This window comes from Antedon bifida, chromosome 4 (assembly GCF_963402885.1).
Source record: "Antedon bifida chromosome 4, ecAntBifi1.1, whole genome shotgun sequence".
NCBI classification, from domain to species: Eukaryota; Metazoa; Echinodermata; class Crinoidea; order Comatulida; family Antedonidae; genus Antedon; species Antedon bifida.
This window is the reverse complement of record NC_136229.1, coordinates 31,733,437-31,744,871: the sequence shown is the minus strand read 5'-3', so window position 1 is coordinate 31,744,871 and position 11,435 is coordinate 31,733,437.

Genomic DNA, 11,435 nt, shown 5'->3' with positions numbered 1-11,435 from the left:
CTCCAAGGTAAAATAGTTAGGCTGACCCTGAACTTGGATTTAAGGCATCACCCTCGTAACGTATGAACCGTGAACTGTAAACTACAGCAGTAAAGAGAAGCTTAAGACAATCAACTCATCCCAGATCAAATATTATACGCCAGACTAGTGTTTCAGTAATTCAGTGATGTTAGTTTGAGTTCGGATGAGCGCACCTGTACGTACTATACCAAACGCTTTAAAGGACAATAGTCGCACGAGTAACAGCTCGGGGTAAAACAATCACAGCGTGTTCTCTATTTGGTGCAATGTTACTATTGACAATACGCTGATTTTTAGTTCGTAGCCAACAGGTATGGATGGATAGTGCGGGATAAATCTCCAAACTCGATGCAAAAACAAAGCGAGGTCATATTTCAAACAGTGTTAGCTAACAAATGCAACCTTAATCTACCAAGCTAGGTTTAGGCTCCGAGCCACACGTGCGTGACTTATGCCAGTGCTTTTCTGCTACTCTATTTTTTGCAAACCATCGACCAAACGCACTTGTCTTGTGTGTACATACTTTTTAATGAGTGCATTCAGTGCACGTGACGTGTACCTGCTGCTATACGAACGCGCGCACCTGATTTTTGTAATTTTGTTGTGGCTATACTGTTCCAAATTGGCATACGAGTCTTAGTCACAAAAAAAGTTAGGCCTATACTTCAGTGTGTGGCATGCAACATGGTGATTTGAAGCAGAATAAATAGAAATCTAGATTTTAATTCATCGTTTTCAACGAAAACGCAATATGCACGTACGTTAAAATGACCTGAATCGTGTACGTTTATAATGCTAAATTGTGTCACGTCAGATAGACTGAAATACACAGTAACGGTACATTAATAATATACAATATAAAGCTTAGTTGAAATTAAAGGAGCCACATATAAATAGTATAATAAAAATGTAGATTAGTCTACAATTTCGGAAAATATTGTTTGAGAAATAATATATTAACATTTGGAAGAATTTTGGATGCGGGCGAAAGTAATGAAAATTCTACTTTTAAAATTTGCTTATCGGACTTTGTGACGTCAATTTACCAATTGTCTATTTAAAAATGTATTGTCCCTCTTTTTAAATTGTTTGTTGTTGAATATGCCATAAGTTAAGTCACAATAATTATTCACTTTGACAAAAAATTGGATCGAATTATTTACCCTAAAAACAGCAATTTAAGGCAAAAATAGTCAATTAAATGTTTTCCTTTTTTTCTACGGAAGTGATTACTTTTATTAAAACTCCAAAATGACCTATTCAAAGTCTGTTTTATTTATCTTCTTTTTTCTACGGAAGTAATTACCTTTATTAAACTACAAAATGACCTATTCAAAGCCGGTCTCCTTTTGTATATATGCTCTATATTGTTATTATCGATGTATACATGTGATTCTGGATTGAGCAAGCTTGACGACGAACATTTAGTTGGTATTATACTCGTAAAGTGCGCCCTCTTTTATTAATAAAAGTTGGTTGTTTGTGCATATTGTATAATAATCAAAATAATAATATCAGAAGAATAAGCATCCTCGGTTTTCCCCAAAGTTCGTATAGCGCCACGTTCCATCATGTTTTCCTGTCGACGTAACGCTACGGCGAGTTGAGTTGAATTGACCGGATTCTACGATTTTACAGGGTAAAAATCAACGTTAAAAATCGTTGAAATCTAAAATCGTTGAAGTTGAACCGAGTTTTAATTAATTTATTTAAAATAATTACGTGAGATTTTGAATATTATAACGAGGATATATGAATTTTTTTTTTTATTTAATTAATTTTTTATAATTGGTTGAAAATAAAAACTGTTGTGTTATTTATCATCTCGTAGATTTGAATGCTTACGACTTCCAAACGCTCTATATATAGGCCTAATAATAATGTTTACACTTCATATAGATAGTTTTTGTGTTAATGTGTTATCTATCTTATTCACGGAATGTTCTTTTTCCGTACTGTAATAAGGAACCAACAAACATATGTTAAGAATGTGAAATTGAGGTTCACCATTTTTGAAAAAAAAAAAAACATTCAACAACAACATCAGCTAGCTCTGTCACATTTAATGTCACCTGCTTGATTCCAACCACAGTGATTTTAAACGGTGCTCAATGCGGCTAAAGTGGGTAATTAACGGATTTAACGTACTTCATGTCTAGTTGACGACTTACACGCGTGGACATAACAAAAGCTTAGAGGATTAACGTTAACTCGTTGGTTTTGTTCTTATTTGTTTTTAAACGAAAATCTCGACCACTTTGTTATTGTGTATTACCGGTAGTCATTCAAGAAAGTTTACCGCGCGCGCGTGTGAAGAAGATCTCTCTATTCATAACACTGACATCTGCCCTCTTGGACAATCGGACTAAAACCGACAAAATGATTAATCTTTTTATAGTTTCACAATTCACAGATACCATTAATTGATGTTAATTACTTAAACTTTAGGCAAACAAAACTCGCGACTAAGGATACCTTAAGTATATTATTGACTCATTCAAATGCTTATAATTCAATACTAATGAGTATTAATCTGTTTTAAGCTATCTATTTTGTACCAGGTACAGATTCCTCTCCTTTGTACACATAATAATAGTTCATTTTGGGAAGCATTCCTGTCCATTGTTTTATGTTGTTAGTGTAAGTTAAGTCGCAGCCTACATTTGCTTCCTTTCCCATCCATTTTTAGTCGCGTGCGTGCAACGCGACTCTACAGCTCACTATGTCGGTCGGTTGGTCGGTTGGTAAACACTATAATGTTACTTGGATTGCATCTTGTATCTTCTTCTTGTCTGCTTCCTTGAAAAATAAGTAAAATTGTCAGGGAATGTCTATACAATCATATTAAATTAGTAGCAAGTTACAGCATTCGTTTTGAAAATATAATTGTTGTATGTGTAAATATTGCTAGATCGCATAACGTAAATAACGAGATATTCTTTAGTATAATGTCTAAATGACAGTTTAAATTGTTAAAACTGTTGATAACACATGCATGATAAAGTAAACGATATTGCGTCGCTAAACCTAATTGAGGTAATCACTTTTAAATTGACACCTGTAAACCATTTGTGATGGTTTCCATCATATCGTGTAATGCATTAATTGATTGGAGGATTGTAGGTCACCATTATAAATAAAATTAAACTTTATTCCCCAGGGAATTTATTTAATAATAACTAATACAATCATGGGTATGTGGCCCTATACAAAACACAATGCATTTTAACTTAAGAGAGGTATTATACCAAAAGCAAAGCACTGTAGAAGTATTTTCCTAAGTAATAAACAAAGTTTAGGTTTAAAAGTAATAAAATTCGTCTTCAACAATGTTTTTATGTTAGGGAATATCTCTATATTTTCACACTTGCAAGTATCTCTAAAGGTATACTTATTTTTTTTTTAATTAATGATAATTATTGGTCAAATAGTAACTTAAACAAATATATTTTAAAAAAAAGATTCAACCCCACCCATACACTATGTTTTTTTATGTTTACAAAATTTCAGATTCATTTCGCAAGATTCAACCCACCCATACACCATTGATTTTTTCTATCGTTTACAAAAAATGCAGATTATATTTCAACCCTACGTACTACACTATTTTTCAAACAACAAATTAGGCCCGACGAATGTTTTTAGATAAATGCAGCAATTCATCAGAATGTGTTCGTTGATAGCATGCAGGTATCCATGTTGATAACGATCACTTGTTGGTGAGGTAGACCAAGCAACGTCGATGGCGGACGTCTGACACGTGGAGGCGTGCGTTGTCCACTTGTCAAATACATTAGGCCTACAGTCCGTCATTAGTGTGTAACTACCTTCGTGAGGTGGTTTCCCGAATGATCGTAAAATCAAAACGGTACTGGGTATGACCAACTAGCGTTATTGTCACCGACTAGTCATCCATTCATAGAAGTACTGATGTAGTAGCCTACCTGTACGGTGACCATAGAATGTGACCCGAGGCATGACTAACTACGACTTTTAGTTGATAGAGAGATTGAAAAAATTGTTAAGAAGAGTTGTACTGTATGTGGATGTTTAATGAAAATATGTCAATAATGTTTACACACTAGCCTAGGCATATAAATAGTAATGTTTGTTAGTAAAAATAATTTTGAGTTAATAAGAATAAGATATAAGGAAGAAAAGCAAAGAGACTATGGAGCGGCTATTCCTGAATATACAATACAAAGTATCGTAGATTTAAATTATAAATTTTAGGCGATCTTGTCAAAGGTCAAGCGCCTATAGCCTGCCACGTTTCGATATTCAATATTGAACTTGACCTGACGTGGTTCCATGGTATCTTTATATGAAAATGGTAGAGTGGATAGAAAAAAATTAATTAAAAATTTACCTTAAAATGGTTTTGAACTGAACCGGTGGATGTCTTGTTGTTGTATGGTTATAGTTTAAAATCAGGCCCGTAACCAGGGGGGGATCGGGGGGATCGTACGATCCCCCCCGCTGAACAGCGAGTTCCGCTTGGCCTCCCACTTTTTTTTTGCTGGGCATACTAACACAACACGACGATTGTTCACTACAGGCCTAGTCAAGCCTTAATAAATTTAATTAATATATATATATATATTTTAACTAAAATATAAAAACCTAACACTAAAATTTACAAGATAAGTTCTATTTGATAACTGCTGAACATCGTGGTTCTGGAGCTAGCGAGCTGTACACAGAGCATAGTTGTTTGCTTGACATAACAGGGTATTCCCCTACACAGGTCTCCGCGTGCGTGTGACGTGCCCAGCCAGCTGCTTGATAGAGAAAGCATGCAGCTCACACGCAAGTGCAAGATGCAACGGTTGAGTGAATTCAGAGATCATCTTAATTCCATGGTTTTTTACCTAAACACCACATGATGGTGAATATGCCTGTTAAAGTCTCAATGATACGATCCCTAATGTACCATGTTGTTGCTAGGAGGCTTGAAAGGAGGAGGGATCTAGCCTAATTTCGGTCGGCAAGAGAATGCCGTCCTCTGACAATATAAGGTCGGCAATTGAAATTTGTGGGCTGGAAATTACACCAACTTATACTTATAGTTCATATACAAAAGAGAATAGCCGGAAATGCGATTTGCGGCCATAGGCCTATAGAGAAAAAAAAATCGAGGGTATGGTTCCAGTGGCGGATCTAGCGGGGGCGTATGGGGCGATTTTTTTTTTTTTTTTTTTTAAATTAAATAGATTTTAAAAACACGTATCGTTTCGACGGTCATCAATCACCGATGGTTTGCACATTTTCATATTGAAAATAGTACGTCGGAGCACATCGTCAGCTTGATCGCATTCCACCAAGCATGTACGTCGACATCCTTTGTGTACTATCAATCTCTAGCGTCACAGTTAAGTGTAAAAAGAGCAAGTTGATAAAAGCCACGTGGTGAGCTTGGTCGCGTTCCACTAAGCAGGTCGGCATCCTTTGTGACCGTCACTCCCGTATTGTAGAATAGCGGTACCTCAGACGATCAATAGAGTTGATGAAGCCACATGGGGTCTGTTTCTGCTGCATAACGCAATTTAACCGGTTATTTTAAAATAGATTAAAAATAGATAACAATAACATGGTCAGTGCTACTATACTACGCGCCCATTTATTAAGTACAATAAAAACAAAGGCTAGGACTGTATAGTGCCTATGAAAATTATCCCGTTAGGGCTACATTTTATTAAAACGTATTACTATTAACATATTAACAATGCTGCAGCATTTCATGACCCATGTTGTTTTATTTGCTTTCCCGTCGATGATTCTCATAAACACATCGCGATGACATCATGACAAAAGAGGTGTTTTTGTTTTTTTCAAATCACTAAATATAATGTAATCGAGCCGGACCGCTAATTTTTAAACGATCGTTTAAACCAGGTCGTTGAATATGCCGTGATTTTAATTGTCAAAAACATGACCGTCAGTAGATGGCTCGGAGTTTCGATAAATCTTGCGTCGCATGTGTTGCGTGGTGAAAACACTCTCAGCAAGTTTGCTTCATTAATATGCATGAGACTCTGTGACGACCGCTTTAACGTGACGTCATGTTACTGCTGCATGCGAAGAAGTAGTGACCGCGATCGACCCGGCGCGCGTGTAAGAAAATAATACCGGCCTAGGCTAGGACAAGTTTATAAAAGCTGAAAAACATCGTCGCGTTGTAAAAATTTAGATGTAAAGTACAGGCAAGTTGTTAGCTTGCATTTGGTACCCTAGGTAAGTATCAGATGCATGTTCCACATGTCGTAATTTGCGAGCTTTAGAGTGTTTGGTAAATGACATTATGAGATGTTTGTAAATCGTTTTAAACGACTTACAATGCGCTAGAACGCCAAAATTTCCCCGATATCCTGGATCCGCCCCTGGGTTCCACTAAAGAACTTAACGATCCACCCCGCCGTCAAACCTGGTTACGGCCCTGAAAATACTCTATGTTCGATATTAGTGCGTGTGCGTAATAGAATGAAATGCTTGCGTACGATGTGCGTGATGCAGAGTTGTACAATAGTGTATGTTTAAAGTGTATCGTACATAGTAGTAAAAGATCGAAAATATAACATAGGTATATAATATGGTAGAATATGAAAAAGTAGTATAGAATGTAGAAAAAGGAAATGTTTGTTAATTAAAAGAATAGATTTTGAATGTGAGGAATGACTTTATGACGGTTAGATCCCACTAGAGATCTATGTCGGCTCCTAGGCCTGTATATCGTCGTGAGGTGGTTTCCCGAATGATCGTAAAATCAAAACGGTACTGGGTATGACCAACTAGCGTTATTGTCACCGACTAGTCATCCATTCATAGAAGTACTGATGTAGTAGCCTACCTGTACGGTGACCATAGAATGTGACCCGAGGCATGACTAACTACGACTTTTAGTTGATAGAGAGATTGAAAAAATTGTTAAGAAGAGTTGTACTGTATGTGGATGTTTAATGAAAATATGTCAATAATGTTTACACACTAGCCTAGGCATATAAATAGTAATGTTTGTTAGTAAAAATAATTTTGAGTTAATAAGAATAAGATATAAGGAAGAAAAGCAAAGAGACTATGGAGCGGCTATTCCTGAATATACAATACAAAGTATCGTAGATTTAAATTATAAATTTTAGGCGATCTTGTCAAAGGTCAAGCGCCTATAGCCTGCCACGTTTCGATATTCAATATTGAACTTGACCTGACGTGGTTCCATGGTATCTTTATATGAAAATGGTAGAGTGGATAGAAAAAAATTAATTAAAAATTTACCTTAAAATGGTTTTGAACTGAACCGGTGGATGTCTTGTTGTTGTATGGTTATAGTTTAAAATACTCTATGTTCGATATTAGTGCGTGTGCGTAATAGAATGAAATGCTTGCGTACGATGTGCGTGATGCAGAGTTGTACAATAGTGTATGTTTAAAGTGTATCGTACATAGTAGTAAAAGATCGAAAATATAACATAGGTATATAATATGGTAGAATATGAAAAAGTAGTATAGAATGTAGAAAAAGGAAATGTTTGTTAATTAAAAGAATAGATTTTGAATGTGAGGAATGACTTTATGACGGTTAGATCCCACTAGAGATCTATGTCGGCTCCTAGGCCTGTATATCGTCGTGAGGTGGTTTCCCGAATGATCGTAAAATCAAAACGGTACTGGGTATGACCAACTAGCGTTATTGTCACCGACTAGTCATCCATTCATAGAAGTACTGATGTAGTAGCCTACCTGTACGGTGACCATAGAATGTGACCCGAGGCATGACTAACTACGACTTTTAGTTGATAGAGAGATTGAAAAAATTGTTAAGAAGAGTTGTACTGTATGTGGATGTTTAATGAAAATATGTCAATAATGTTTACACACTAGCCTAGGCATATAAATAGTAATGTTTGTTAGTAAAAATAATTTTGAGTTAATAAGAATAAGATATAAGGAAGAAAAGCAAAGAGACTATGGAGCGGCTATTCCTGAATATACAATACAAAGTATCGTAGATTTAAATTATAAATTTTAGGCGATCTTGTCAAAGGTCAAGCGCCTATAGCCTGCCACGTTTCGATATTCAATATTGAACTTGACCTGACGTGGTTCCATGGTATCTTTATATGAAAATGGTAGAGTGGATAGAAAAAAATTAATTAAAAATTTACCTTAAAATGGTTTTGAACTGAACCGGTGGATGTCTTGTTGTTGTATGGTTATAGTTTAAAATACTCTATGTTCGATATTAGTGCGTGTGCGTAATAGAATGAAATGCTTGCGTACGATGTGCGTGATGCAGAGTTGTACAATAGTGTATGTTTAAAGTGTATCGTACATAGTAGTAAAAGATCGAAAATATAACATAGGTATATAATATGGTAGAATATGAAAAAGTAGTATAGAATGTAGAAAAAGGAAATGTTTGTTAATTAAAAGAATAGATTTTGAATGTGAGGAATGACTTTATGACGGTTAGATCCCACTAGAGATCTATGTCGGCTCCTAGGCCTGTATATCGTCGTGAGGTGGTTTCCCGAATGATCGTAAAATCAAAACGGTACTGGGTATGACCAACTAGCGTTATTGTCACCGACTAGTCATCCATTCATAGAAGTACTGATGTAGTAGCCTACCTGTACGGTGACCATAGAATGTGACCCGAGGCATGACTAACTACGACTTTTAGTTGATAGAGAGATTGAAAAAATTGTTAAGAAGAGTTGTACTGTATGTGGATGTTTAATGAAAATATGTCAATAATGTTTACACACTAGCCTAGGCATATAAATAGTAATGTTTGTTAGTAAAAATAATTTTGAGTTAATAAGAATAAGATATAAGGAAGAAAAGCAAAGAGACTATGGAGCGGCTATTCCTGAATATACAATACAAAGTATCGTAGATTTAAATTATAAATTTTAGGCGATCTTGTCAAAGGTCAAGCGCCTATAGCCTGCCACGTTTCGATATTCAATATTGAACTTGACCTGACGTGGTTCCATGGTATCTTTATATGAAAATGGTAGAGTGGATAGAAAAAAATTAATTAAAAATTTACCTTAAAATGGTTTTGAACTGAACCGGTGGATGTCTTGTTGTTGTATGGTTATAGTTTAAAATACTCTATGTTCGATATTAGTGCGTGTGCGTAATAGAATGAAATGCTTGCGTACGATGTGCGTGATGCAGAGTTGTACAATAGTGTATGTTTAAAGTGTATCGTACATAGTAGTAAAAGATCGAAAATATAACATAGGTATATAATATGGTAGAATATGAAAAAGTAGTATAGAATGTAGAAAAAGGAAATGTTTGTTAATTAAAAGAATAGATTTTGAATGTGAGGAATGACTTTATGACGGTTAGATCCCACTAGAGATCTATGTCGGCTCCTAGGCCTGTATATCGTCGTGAGGTGGTTTCCCGAATGATCGTAAAATCAAAACGGTACTGGGTATGACCAACTAGCGTTATTGTCACCGACTAGTCATCCATTCATAGAAGTACTGATGTAGTAGCCTACCTGTACGGTGACCATAGAATGTGACCCGAGGCATGACTAACTACGACTTTTAGTTGATAGAGAGATTGAAAAAATTGTTAAGAAGAGTTGTACTGTATGTGGATGTTTAATGAAAATATGTCAATAATGTTTACACACTAGCCTAGGCATATAAATAGTAATGTTTGTTAGTAAAAATAATTTTGAGTTAATAAGAATAAGATATAAGGAAGAAAAGCAAAGAGACTATGGAGCGGCTATTCCTGAATATACAATACAAAGTATCGTAGATTTAAATTATAAATTTTAGGCGATCTTGTCAAAGGTCAAGCGCCTATAGCCTGCCACGTTTCGATATTCAATATTGAACTTGACCTGACGTGGTTCCATGGTATCTTTATATGAAAATGGTAGAGTGGATAGAAAAAAATTAATTAAAAATTTACCTTAAAATGGTTTTGAACTGAACCGGTGGATGTCTTGTTGTTGTATGGTTATAGTTTAAAATACTCTATGTTCGATATTAGTGCGTGTGCGTAATAGAATGAAATGCTTGCGTACGATGTGCGTGATGCAGAGTTGTACAATAGTGTATGTTTAAAGTGTATCGTACATAGTAGTAAAAGATCGAAAATATAACATAGGTATATAATATGGTAGAATATGAAAAAGTAGTATAGAATGTAGAAAAAGGAAATGTTTGTTAATTAAAAGAATAGATTTTGAATGTGAGGAATGACTTTATGACGGTTAGATCCCACTAGAGATCTATGTCGGCTCCTAGGCCTGTATATCGTCGTGAGGTGGTTTCCCGAATGATCGTAAAATCAAAACGGTACTGGGTATGACCAACTAGCGTTATTGTCACCGACTAGTCATCCATTCATAGAAGTACTGATGTAGTAGCCTACCTGTACGGTGACCATAGAATGTGACCCGAGGCATGACTAACTACGACTTTTAGTTGATAGAGAGATTGAAAAAATTGTTAAGAAGAGTTGTACTGTATGTGGATGTTTAATGAAAATATGTCAATAATGTTTACACACTAGCCTAGGCATATAAATAGTAATGTTTGTTAGTAAAAATAATTTTGAGTTAATAAGAATAAGATATAAGGAAGAAAAGCAAAGAGACTATGGAGCGGCTATTCCTGAATATACAATACAAAGTATCGTAGATTTAAATTATAAATTTTAGGCGATCTTGTCAAAGGTCAAGCGCCTATAGCCTGCCACGTTTCGATATTCAATATTGAACTTGACCTGACGTGGTTCCATGGTATCTTTATATGAAAATGGTAGAGTGGATAGAAAAAAATTAATTAAAAATCGTCGTGAGGTGGTTTCCCGAATGATCGTAAAATCAAAACGGTACTGGGTATGACCAACTAGCGTTATTGTCACCGACTAGTCATCCATTCATAGAAGTACTGATGTAGTAGCCTACCTGTACGGTGACCATAGAATGTGACCCGAGGCATGACTAACTACGACTTTTAGTTGATAGAAGATTGAAAAAATTGTTAAGAAGAGTTGTACTGTATGTGAATGTTTAATGTAAATATGTAAATAATGTTTACACACTAGCCTAGGCATATAAATAGTAATGTTTGTTAGTAAAAATAATTTTGAGTTAATAATAAGATATAAGGAAGAAAAGCAAAGAGACTATGGAGCGGCTATTCCTGAATATACAATACAAAGTATCGTAGATTTAAATTATAAATTTTAGGCGATCTTGTCAAAGGTCAAGCGCCTATAGCCTGCCACGTTTCGATATTCAATATTGAACTTGACCTGACGTGGTTCCATGGTATCTTTATATGAAAATGGTAGAGTGGATAGAAAAAAATTAATTAAAAATTTACCTTAAAATGGTTTTGAACTGAACCGGTGGATGTCTTGTTGTTGTATGG